The 12,863-nt window shown below is 37.1% G+C and overlaps 2 protein-coding genes across 2 annotated transcripts in view; one reads left to right on the top strand and one right to left on the bottom strand.

Annotated features, from left to right (window-relative positions):
* Positions 1–12,863, top strand: part of FGF7 (fibroblast growth factor 7) — an 85,337-nt gene that overhangs the window by 933 nt on the left and 71,541 nt on the right. The window lies entirely within an intron of this gene.
* LOC137158156 (protein FAM227B-like) overlaps positions 1–12,863 on the bottom strand; it is a 65,363-nt gene that overhangs the window by 23,418 nt on the left and 29,082 nt on the right. The window lies entirely within an intron of this gene.

The following is a 12,863-nucleotide window of genomic DNA, read 5'->3' as shown; positions in this document are numbered from 1 at the left end:
GAGCGTTATGCCATTGACTTAAATGAAGCCAGGATTTCACACCCAATTCAACTGACCATATTCTGTGAAGGGTTAATGACATGCTGCTTAAAACAAAGTCCATCTAAACCAGGGGTTCCAACATTGCTATTACTGGTGGTGCTGAACTGGCATGTGTAAATGGTGATAAGACTAAGATGTTTTTGCAAGAGTTTTTGTGGCTTCCGAGAATCTAGGTGTTAAGTTTTCATACATAGGTTTACTGCATGTAAAACACTTTGGTCAAGACATCAATATACAAGAACAATTGTATTTCAAAGTTGCAATTTGTGATTAGTTTAATTAACCCTTTTCTGCAGATATACAGTGTTTAACTTCTTCCTGTTTTCCTTGATTGCATGTCTGTTATGCCAAGGTACTTTCAATAATTTTTAAAAGAAAGAAAACCCTTTGAATTTAAGGGGCAAGTCCATTAAATTGGATACACAAAGTTTGCACATAAAAGCTAATTAGGAACCACACCAAAAGGTTTTCTTTAACATTGTGATGACTTTCAAAGAGTCTCTACCGTCACCACCTATTGTGGATCTGATCAAATATCCCTTTTGGAGCAGCTTATTTTTGTATATTAATGAGTACTTCACACTAGAGGTTTCTTGTCGGTCTTGGCTAAATACAGATTTGAAAAATAAAGTTAATACAAGATACATATATATTGATCAGACCACAGTAGCTGATACAATTCATATTGTACAGCAACATGCCAAGGTCATAAAGACTGTTAGAGCATATATTTAATGCAGTTAAAGTCCTAGTGCTCTTGCAGGAAGTTTGTTCCATCACAAGAAAGCAATAGACCATATGATTAAATGGTGGAGAGAAGGGTAGTGGACAACTGAGTGACATAAGAGAAGTCAAAATGTGGCATTTTACTAGAGAGTTAAAATGAAATGTTGAGACTTCATTGAGGAATATTATCCTAAAACTGTTTAGATTGGCAAAGGCCCCTTATATCATTTAAAAGAAAAATACTATACAACTTCATAGGTCAACTGCACAATGTGGTAAAAAAAAAATCAACCTCAAAGGGCATATAGCCAGGCACAATGACCACTGCCCTGAGACAAGTAAACAGGAAAAGAACAAAATAGTGAATTATTTAACATGATCTTCTACAGGAAAAAAGCTAATTTAATTTTGCCATGGTGAATTAAATATCAGTACATTACAATCCTATCAGATCACTAAACAAGATGCATAACTCTCAAAATGCATAAGTTTATATATTGAAAGATAGATATAAAAAGCAGGCTGTCAATTTAGAAAATATTAAACAAGCAGATAGTAGTAATTTTTACTGTAACAGCTGTAGAAATCCTATAGAGAAAATACCTGAGAAGGCACAGGCAAAATGAGTAAGAGGAAACTGTTAGTTCTCAAATAAGAGTCTAAAATCATACACATGAACCCATTTCCTAAACGAAATTTTCAAAAGAAAATTCTGAAGCAGCTTTGGAGCCTTTTAACTTTCCTCGTTGTATAAATACATCTGCTTCCTGTGGGCTCTAAAAAACAAATGACTTACTTTCAACGCCAGCCCTGCTAACTCAACCAAGGATTTGAAAGCCAAGTTGTGTTTTCCCAGCTCTTATGTGATGACCAGTAATAAAGATTTTATATGCTTCTCTCAGTGTACCCTGTTTAACCCCTTTAGGCTCTGAGTTACACCTTTTCCACCCTGTTGTCTTCCGTGCATATAAATCCATCATTTGAAAACAACAGGGTTGTGCAGGGTCCTGCTAATGGAATTTGGATAATAGAACTCTGCTGATTATGCACTGGCGACCAAATAATCCAATTTGCTCCCCCAGAGCTGTGTGCATTCGAAAATTTGACCAAAGATTTTACTAAAAATCACTGGTCACTAAAATAAACAGGTCGGACTCTGAACACGACAGAAAATAGATCTGCTAAGTAAGAAGGTGCAATTTCTAACTAGTAACTTTTCAGAATAGAGATACACATCAAAAAGAACGAACCAACAGACTTTACACCTCACAGAAGAAGACAGACTTCACCATGACCACCTGCCTGTTAGCTTAGAAGGACAGCTGAGTTGTCAATGGAAATAAAAGCTGGTGGCACAAGAGAGGAGTTAGAAGGAGAGGTAAATTCAGTACTGAAGAGGTTAAGTGCAAGATGGTGGCTACACATCCATATCAGAGAAGTAGCTGGAAATTCAAGAATGGACAGAGGAGGAGGGGTCAGAAGTAGAGGCATTTTTGAGAATCTCTGTCATTAAGGTGGTACTGCAGGCATGGAGGAGGTTACTGAAAGAGATAAGATTAAAGAGAAAGCATGAAGAACATACATACTTATTTCTTTGAACTTATAAAAATCTGTAGGAGCTAATCCAAAATTTTAGGTGTCTATGCCATAAATTAAATCTCCAAATACAAGGGGACAGTTCATGAATATAACCCCCTGCAACCTCCAGTCTACTCCCCATCTCAATAGCGTGAGAAAAGAAATGGCTTTTGCAGTATGCCCATAATGTTAAACCTAAGCTCTGGTCAAACAAGAGCAGGAGTTTCAAGTTCAAAAGTCTAGATTCCCTTACAGAAAAAGCCCTGCCAGCTCCCTCTCATTTATAATAAAGGGCCCCCAAAGCAAGTGTCTCTGCTAATCTCAATTGTGGCAATATATAAACAGGGAGGGATGCGATGTCAGGGGTAACCAGATCCATGTCATTTGTGGATGAAAGATCTTTAAAAGACAAACTGGACATGTTAATAGCAAGTAGAAATATAAATAGGGGACCACAAAGCCATGAAAGCCAAAAGAATGAATGAATTTAAATCCCAAGACCTACATCTGCTGTACTATACTAGAGAAGCCTTGACTTCTCTTTGTGAGAAACAAAAAGCAATCTGGATAGTTCCCAATTACAGAATTAGCAGCCATCAAATTCCCTTTTACAACACATAATATCTCATTCTGGACTGGTAAGGATTCATGTACAATACTGAATTCTGGGACCAGATGGATTTTTCCTCCTAAATGTCTCCTGGCACAAATCAATCTTCATTCTTCCTGCCAATTCAATATTCCGAAACCATTGCACAAGGAACACTTCCAGATTTCTGGATTAAATATTCTCAGGTTCTCACACTGATTCTCAGGTTCCTAATACTAGTTTTGTTGAGATCATCCATTTAATTTTGCACATTTTTTTCCTGAGCAATGAGTTAAACATATTCAGAGTCTCTAGTGCAAGATGGCTGGAGATCAGCAGTTTTGCCCATCGTCCCTTTTAATGACTATGAAAAAAATAATCAGATATACAGCAGAGGCAAAATTTTGCAATAAATCTCGTCTCTCTTTCAAACAAGCACTCCTCTGGACCAAGATAGTGCTTACAGCAGTTACAATTCAACAGCATCTCACATTTGAGTGCAATCCTAGGTGACAGCTGAGATTCATTCTAGGCCATTCTCAGTACCTGGAAACTTAATTCCTTAGTCCCAACTGACTAAATAAATTACAGACACATCATTTTTGTAAATCAAGAGACATCATTTTATGGTGAGGCAAACCCCTCCATGTGGGACTGCATAGCATCCAATTCATGAAGAGAGACATTGCATTTGAATATCCGTTGAATAGTAAAAATCACAGTGTCCTTGCTTAAGGGAACTATCAAACCATAGCCTGTTTTTGCGGCTACATTGGCTGTCATGTTTCCACAGCTGCTGCTGCTGCCATCCTATTTAGAGAAGAATCTATTCCCTATGATGGCGATTTTTATTGACAGATCATTTGTTCTTAAAAGGCTAGTCTCATTGTCCAAGGAAGTAATATGCTGATAAAAGACACTCAGAACTAAAGCTCACCATGAACTTTGAAAAGGAATTCTGCTACAAAGCAAACCAAAAAAATCTTCCATAAAGTCCTGTTAGGTACGCTAATAAAAGGATCACAGTAGAACCAATAAAGATGTGGCTAGAGTCCTACAACATTTTGTCCATTACCTGGAGATAGCATACCACATCACTGCATTCAAATATTTCTTTTCAACCTCAAACTATGCATCTTGTCCAATCCACTTCCCAAACGAGAACGATAAATATTGGATCAGCCCCCTGAGGACAAGAGTTTCAGATTGTTGTTTGCGTGCAGAGATTAAGAGTGTGGTAACAGATTTTAAGGCAGCTGAGGTATCCAAGTTAAAACTATAAATACAAGATTTGCGAATTCTGAACACAATTCAAGAAAACTGATCCTACGTAGTGACATGGAAGACCTACTGAGTGGTATTGTCCAAGATTGCACAGTAATCTAATCTCTATAACTTTCATTCTAGGTAAATCTTTTGTTTGCACTTTTTTGTAGACTTCCACACAAGTTTAATATCAGAGCATGCACCATGCTTAAAAAGGAATTTTCTTCTAGAGCAGATTTTTTTTTAAGTGAAAAATTATTTCAACTTTAGCAGTAGTTCCCTCCCTCCCAGTAATTAAAGCATTCTGTTGCTTTACAGTTATATGATGCTATGAGAGCATCTGGCAGATTTTTTTTAAAAAAAACAAACAAAAAGCAGCATACTTTATTGGGTTTTCGTCATGGCAGCAGTCTATGCCTTCAAAATAGTCATCATTGGTGTGATGCTGTCCAAAGTGTTGAACAAACTGTTGAGTGGTGTGGGTTTAGAGAAAATGGGTGTAGACATACAAAAATAATCTCTGCATCATATGGTGCCCTCAAAAACTACTGAAAACATGCCACGTAATTTACAGCTGACATGCATAAGAGTAAAATGCACTCATTACTTCTGCAAACCTGTAAGTAGCCTACACCTGTTTCCCTTGATCGAAATACTTTCATCTCACAAGTAATAATAATTTCACTAATAATAATTTGAAGCATTACATAAAGTCTGTAGTTAGCATCCAGTGCTTTGGATAAATTGCTTCTGGTGAGGGAGTGAATGCTGGGGATAGGGTTTCCTTTTCTTTCATTGTTATAATTTCACATCACCTATAGTGTCAGCTCAGACAAAAACAAGGCAATGGTATGGCATCATACTGAAACAGCAGTGTGTTATCCCATGATGATGTGTCACTAAAGAGGATGTTAATGAATCTGGTTGTCCCCTTCTATGCATTGTTTATATTTTATGTCAACAAACTTGATCTTCCTGTCCAATAACTTAATGTATATTGAGACAGAATGGTATCATCCCTGGGTAGCTGAATTTTTAATGGGTCTTTGTGACTTAAAGAGCCTCCTCCTGGATGATGCTCTGAAATGGAGCTCAGTCAGAGACAAGACGAAGAGGCCACCCAGAAAGAATGACGGTCTCTGTTGGCCTCCAGAATATTTTTCCAGTTTTTGTAGTGCTAGGTAATAATTGGATCAGTGTTCTGCTTTAAACATCTGCTGCTGGTTGAGATCTCTGACTCTAGTTTTTCCAACTTCAATCGGACATGCATTTTGAACGCTATTATTAATTCCCATGCCTTAACTTCAGACTGATAGAGAAAGTGATCTAGTTGTCTCATCTTCCAGTGTTTAATATCAGTTATGGACCGAAACAGCTGGAAACAATATCACATTTGCTACAATAAATTTTCAGAGAAATTTGGTGAAAATATTTCACATCTACAAAAAGCCAACTTAGAAAAATAGTCAGTCATATAAAGCTGTGATATCTAGAGAGAAACAGACATGATCAAAGGGTTAGCCTACTGTGTAATCAAGTTAAAAAGGGCATAGTTAGGTATACATTGGCCCCACGCCTAAACCATATAGAAACCTAAGTAGAGATGGACCTAACTTTGTTCCCATATACTGAGAGGTTTTGAGAAAAATTGGATCATCCAAAGTTTATGCTTTGTAGATTAATTTTTGAGTGGAATCCTTGTGCGATTGGAAGAGGTGTGTGTACGTAGAGATGATGCACAATGTTGTCTGACCCATACTCCTTCCCTTCAGCCCACCTCCTCAGCTGCAGATCAGTATCCTGATGGAAGGGTGCCTGCAGGATCCAAAGGGGTTGATAGCACAGAGGCAGCGCATTCCTCATACTGAGGCCTCCTACCAGAGGTCTGCCAGTTTCCCTTCCCTCTTCATAACAAAGACTTGATCAGATGTTTTAAATAAAAATACAGAATTCTGACTTCTAGTCACCTGTTCTAATTGTAATGCGGTATATACATGATACCATGAAGTGAGTAGAACTATAACATCGGGAGAGCACACACATTTCAAATGCTTTACAACTATTAAATATCATCAACCCCATAAAGGTAAATGATGTGATAGGGAATATATTAATCATCACTTAAACAAATGTATGTATGAACAGAGAAGCAGTTTCACAGTGCACAATAATGCTCTGTAATATTTTGGAACAGATAGTGATGAATAACCAAATAAAAGTGTAGGGCAAATGTAGGCCCTACCATAACTACTTGAGTAGGAATTTGACCAGAACCATTAGATTTAGCATCCCTTATTTGACAAGTTCCATGTGATTTTTTTATAACCAAAAATTACAAGGATCTGCTTAATGTCTCCTCAAAAGCAGCTGTGTGTTCCAAAGCAAGGTAATTGAGTGGCAGAGGTGAAAATACATCCTCAATCCACTCAAGGGGATAAATGTTGCATACAATTCCTGTCACTGGGTAGTCTTGTATACTACCACCTTGATTCTGCAAGCCTCCTTCATGTGCAACTCCCATAAAAACACGTCATTTGAAAATCCAGGTGAGGAAGTTAACTGGCAAAGCTTTTACCATCTTGGAAATGCTAGTACATAATACAAAATACAGCTTATCATCTATCTCTGGCTATAATGATTCAATGCTTCCCTAGCTCTGCAGCAGCAGAAATAGCCCACCATGGAGAGAACAGGATTCCCTCCTCCTCATCTCCAGTCTGGCAGTGTTATAAATTACAAAATATTTGCACTAGAAAATGCCTTTCCCAGATGTTTAATACAATGGGAGCAGCATGCAGAAAGGAACTTGGATTAAAAAATAAGAATAAAGTTCCTTTAAGATTTTATGTTGATGGGCCCCTTGTGAGTGTCTTAAAAGAGGGGCCCTGCTTTTTCTCACGAAATTAATTGCATATAGTATTAATTGCTGTCCTAGATTTCTCATAAATGTTCCATTTATTGCTCTTCTCAGCAATGAAACACTATCAGTGGAAAAGCCAAGACTGAAAGCAATTACAGTATATCCTACAGTTTCTTATATGGGCTGGATGTCCTTTAAGTGTAAACATTTATTCTCTATAGTTTATTAAATCCTCTACTTTTTATAAATTCATTTTACAAATGAACATGCATAGTGCTGAATGTGAGCCTGAAAATGTTAATAAAATAATTTTACATGATATATCAATAGATATTCAATTAATCTTTTTAAAATGTAAAGTTAATTTATATCTTGTGAAAGGTGTCACATTGACTAAAGTATTTTATTCAAAGAGATGGCACAGGGCAGTGGCAACTCCACAGGAGAGCAGGTGGTATAATCTTTATGCCCATTCAGTTCTTGGCCTCTCTGCTAAGACCCCTAAGAGGCCGGTAACTGTGACTGTAGTTTTGTAACCAGGATATCTGTCTACCAGAAAATGGACTAAGGCCAGCAATCCCTTTCAGCCAGACCATTAAAAAAAAACCAATCATATGGTAATTTCTTTTGATCACTGCTGCCTTGGGTTGACCTTGAACTGGTGACACGGGGTAAGAGGCTCCACATATCATTAACAATCCCATGAACATTCTAGTTTTTAGGCTTAATTCAGTCCTGAGATATGCTGATACCTGCTGTTGTATATCCCAGGGAGCAGGGCATCTTGGGGTATAAAGTCTGCCTGGAATGGATTTTAGTGGTGCAATGCACCTCTTGACTATTCTTGCAGGCTATGGTTCTGCTTCACTGCCTTCAAGAAAAAATTGTACAGTATCTGTGTTATAAGGTTTTAGTGTGATTCTGATTCACTCCCTTTCCTGCAAATCTATCATGGTTTTCTCTACTGACTCCAACTAATGTTTCCCCATTTCTGTAGAACAGGCCATGGTTTCCAAAAGAAACATTTTCTTATTGTTGAAGGAAGCTAAATAACGCATTGTAGTTTGTGGCATGTGAAGGAGGGAGCGATTTCTTGAGGGTGACTATAATAAAAAAAAATTCAAATAAGTCAAAATGAATAATTTCAACATTTTGTTTTGAAATGAACTGTTTTGTGTCAAATCAGCCAAAATGAAATTGTTTTGGCTTTCGTTTTGGCAAGACAAAGTGAAAAAAGTCTGTACATCTTGCACTACCTGACATTCAATCCTGTCAAAAAGGATCTCAAGTGTGGTACCATTTCATAGTGTCCCACTGTGTGTGTTTGTTTCCTCTATCTTTATAGATACCCTCTTCTCAGGCAACTCCTTTAGCTTTTGGCTACTAAGATAGATGGTAACTTGAAAGATGCATAGTCTCACCCATATAATTTCTTCTTTGTTTGGACTTATTGTATTTTCATTGGGAAAAACCACATTAAACAGAAGTGCTTAATATGCAACATCAGTTCCTTACCCCGTGCCCTCCATGGAAAAGGGAGTACTGGTAATACTCTAAGTCATATTTCTATACAGAGGCAAGAGATTTGAATTTAACTTTATTTCAGTATTTAAAGAGGAAAAAAACCCAACCTTGCCTCTGCTTTCTCATAAGTGAGATCTACAGCCATCAGGATTTAGAATACAGTTTATTTATGGCTTGTCAGAAGACCCAATTTTGCAAAATTATGTTGTTTTTAATTACACAAAAGAATGGAGAGTTGGCTCTTAGTAAATATAAAATTCATGGCTAAAATGAAGAATTAAAGTGAGAATTCAATCTTTTGAAGTTTGCTTATAACCTAGAGTACTAGTCCACTAACTGAGTCATCAACATGTATGTTCAACAGCCTGAATTCACAAAACCTCCTAATATAAAATTCCTAGAGTGGCAGCAGGAAAACCATTACTAGTCTGCCCTTACCAGTAAAGTACCAGGCTACCAAAGGTTGTGCATAGTCTGGTTATTGTTATCCTCCAAGCAGGTAGAAATCTCCCTCCTAATGAAATAGACAAGTTACTGCATTGCCACCTTTTTAATTGCTGGTAACAGGACCCCGAGGCTCCGCCCTCTTCCCTGCCTCTTGCTCCCCCCCAAGGCCATGTTCCTGTTGCTTGTTACTCTCCCACCTCCCTCATTGGATCATCTCAAGGAACTTATCTGCAGGTAGGAGATGGCCCCAGGTGATCAAGGGCTGGCATGGGTTAATGACCCAGCACCTCCCCTTGCCCCATGGTAACCAGATTTTTGGTTTGGGTAACAGGGTTGTCAGGTCCCCAAAAATGGGCACCTGGAAACCCTAAATGGCCCCTGGACACAGAAGCCAACCAGACTGTCTGGGTAAAAACCAGACAGGTGGTAACCCTATACTGAGCACACAAATATACCTTAGTATTAGCAACAAGTTTCTGCATGTGCAGTTATGCAGTGAGTGTATGGGGTGGTGGAAAACTAAAGGGCTACCAGATTTGTGTGTATATTCGATATCTTCATGCAATTTGAAAATAATCCCAAATTTTTCATTTAAAGGTTTTGTTTTTTTTTATAAATAAAAATTCAAAATCATGGGTCCTGCATCAGTGTTCCTTCCATTGCAGGTGACAATGACATCTCCAAAAGAAGGTTCTGAATATTTTATCCTGTCAAGGAATCTGACTGAACATGCATCAATTTTATTGTTTAATCTGTTGATAAACACAAGAGTGTATAATCTGGGAAAGAAACAAATGCCTTTATATTTTCATTAGTGTGCGACCTTCAGCAAAAATAATATTCCTGCTAAAAGTTGTCAAATCTTTTGCAATATGTTTTGGAATAATTTTTATAAATATTTAGAATTAATGTAGCCTCATGTTTTCTTGGATGAAGGTAGATAGTATGACTATGAAAATAAGCATACTTCCTGATTTCAAAAATGCACTCTGCAATCATTTCCTAATTCAAAAGTGTGTCCAACCTACAACCGTAGTAAATTAAAAGGATTGATTCCTGATAGCTTGTTACTGTTTGAAAAGTTAAAATCTATGAACTCCCTATCGATTTGGAAAGGCCTTCTGATTACACAATGTGTAAAACTTTGATAAAGCAGAGCTAATGTAGTTGGTTTCATTTTGTGCATCAAGAGCTGTTCTTACTATTCTTGTCTCCCAGAAGTGTCTATTACATACGACAGGTCATATAGCTTCACCGGATTTTTAGCAGAAGTAGTCAGTTGGGACTTCTGCTTAAAAAATGATGATACAATATGAGCTAATATCACCTTTCTTGTATATCAGATTTTATTCCACTTAATTATTACAACTATGTCAAACAAAATACTAATAGCCATATTGTGCCATTGATTCGTAAACAGGCTTCTCTGTTGAAACGAATGGGGAATCATACTTTATAAAGGATGGCAAAATTCACATTTGTCAAGAGTTTAATAACATTTCTTAATTTTTCCCCTTTACGGTGTAAAGTTAACAGCAACAAATTCATACTTTTTATTCCAAAATTCTTTAACTAATTGCCTCAATCTTGGAAAATAGTTTACTCTTGTCCTGGGACATAATTTTAACTATTTTAAAAGGAAGCATTACTGTACAAAGGAATTTAAATATAAGTATGTTTCTTCAGCTTTGAAGTAGTATATTCTGAATATAATAGACTCTATTTAGCAGAAGAGATCTACAGCAATTGTATCCTTTTAACATATTCAGAAACACTTGGCCAGACCACATTAGTCTGGCTCTGCAAGTGCTTCCCATGACAAAGTGCTTAGAGATGGTAAACTCTTGCCAAAGGTCGCTTCCATCCACCATGGATCTTATTTACTCTGTTATTCAGGAAAAACTCTATATTAACTCTCCACACCCACAAAAATAGGTTTTGGGAGCCAACAGTTTCTCCAGCCAAGCTGAAATTGAATCACCTTCCACACACTTTAGAAGACTAGAGTGCAATTATCTTTCAAACAGACTGATGAAGCTAATGATCCCTTGTACAAAAAGAGGCTTTGTTACAAGGCTTGGCCAGAGAACATCTGTTCTGGTGCTGGAGTCCAAGCAGTAGTGTTTAGAAAAGGTATGTACTTGAGTTCCAACTAGCTGAGCAATAGGCCACTGAAAATATCTATCAAATGCCAGAAAAGCTGTGTTATTCCTAGTCAATTATTGAGCCTTCATTCCACATTAGGGAGTAATATAGCACAGTCTTAATCAATTTATATGCAATAAATATTTAACACTATAAATATTATATCACAATAGCATAAGTGTGTAATAAATCCTCTGGTAAAGAGTAGGGACAAGCATACTGCAATACAAGTCTTTACCATAAACCTGGATGTATAACCCACATAAATTTAAGGTTTATTAAAAGATGTGATCTGTGAGGAAGTTTGTTCTAGTTCTATGCCTAAATCTGCCATTGTCTCACAGTGACACCTTGGATGTATCACTTAACTTCTGTGCCTCAATTTCCCCTTTGTGATACTAAGATGAAAGGTCCTATATAAATGCAAAATATTACTATTCCTTCAAAATAACTTCTGCTCATATGTGTTCTTGTTCAGACTGGAGTAGGGCTATAAATTCTTCAGGTAAATATTCAGGATTTGTTTACAGCCAGTAGATCCTAAGGTTTTTTTTTTTTTGTTTGTTTGTTTTTTTGAGAACATAGCAAAGATCTTGAATACATGCTGTTGAGTTTCTTTTATTACTCATACAAGGTTGGCTAAGTATCCTGAAAACAAATATATTGAACTACCACAGCTACTCTGGAAGTAAAAATGTGACATATACAATGAAAGTGCCAGAAGGACACTTAAAAATAGGACACAAGGATTGAATGATTAGGTAAACATCATCAAAGGCAATTAGGTTTGTTTTCTGGGTATAATTATAGCAGCTGAAAAGTTAACCACCATACACCACCTATGACTGGAAAAACATCCGAGATTGACTCCTGTCCCAGGACCAGCAGCTCTGAATTGGCTAGAAGGGAAGTCTAAAGATGCCAGAGATGAGGGGGGTAGGGGAGAGAGAGATTCCCCACCTCTTTTTCCAATACCTGCCAATATATTTTTCACTCATGAAAATATATCCAAAGTGGAACATTTTTGAAGATGAGAACAATTTATAATTTCCAGTATTTCAGCTGTATTTATAGTGCCAACATGGGAATAGCAGGAAGACAAATAATAAATTTCAGTTCACTAAATTAACTTTTCATAGACACCAACTTTAACCTTTCCATGATGATAAAAGTGTGCAAGCAACACTAAGCAATTTACCATAATATACTATCCGATGGGAACTGTGCAGATGGAATTTGGCCAAGACATTGGTCTATACTAGTCTACCAGATAACTTAGGTTCGGGTACTCTCAGGTACTCCTGCTCATACCAAAAAAGAGCACTTTAAGATCCTTTGAAGAGTCCCTTATGTAGACAGGTCATTGACAATACCTTCAGGATGGTAGAAGTTAATAATAGGGAGGGCGGGGGGAATCTATTCATTAATCTAAGCCACTTCCTCTGCCAGTGAAGGATTGTTAGTGACAATACAGCCACTAGTGCTTTCTCCAGTCCTGCTGATATAAACTGCTACTGGATATCACTGTTTCTTCTCTAAAATACAGCATATTTTTCTAGGTATAACTTAAGTTGGTAAAGGCAGAAGTTTGGATACAGTACTTTCGAATGTTTGGCTCCTTTCTTATTTGCATTATTTTATTAGGAGATTTGTTGGCCCTTATTATACTTCATATATTCTTTTTAT

The sequence above is a fragment of the Emydura macquarii genome, unplaced genomic scaffold (assembly GCF_026122565.2).
Source record: "Emydura macquarii macquarii isolate MOO-44397 ecotype Brisbane River unplaced genomic scaffold, CSIRO-AGI_Emac_v2 contig_1644, whole genome shotgun sequence".
Lineage (NCBI taxonomy): Eukaryota > Metazoa > Chordata > Testudines > Chelidae > Emydura > Emydura macquarii.
This window is presented reverse-complemented; position numbering and strand designations above follow the sequence as displayed.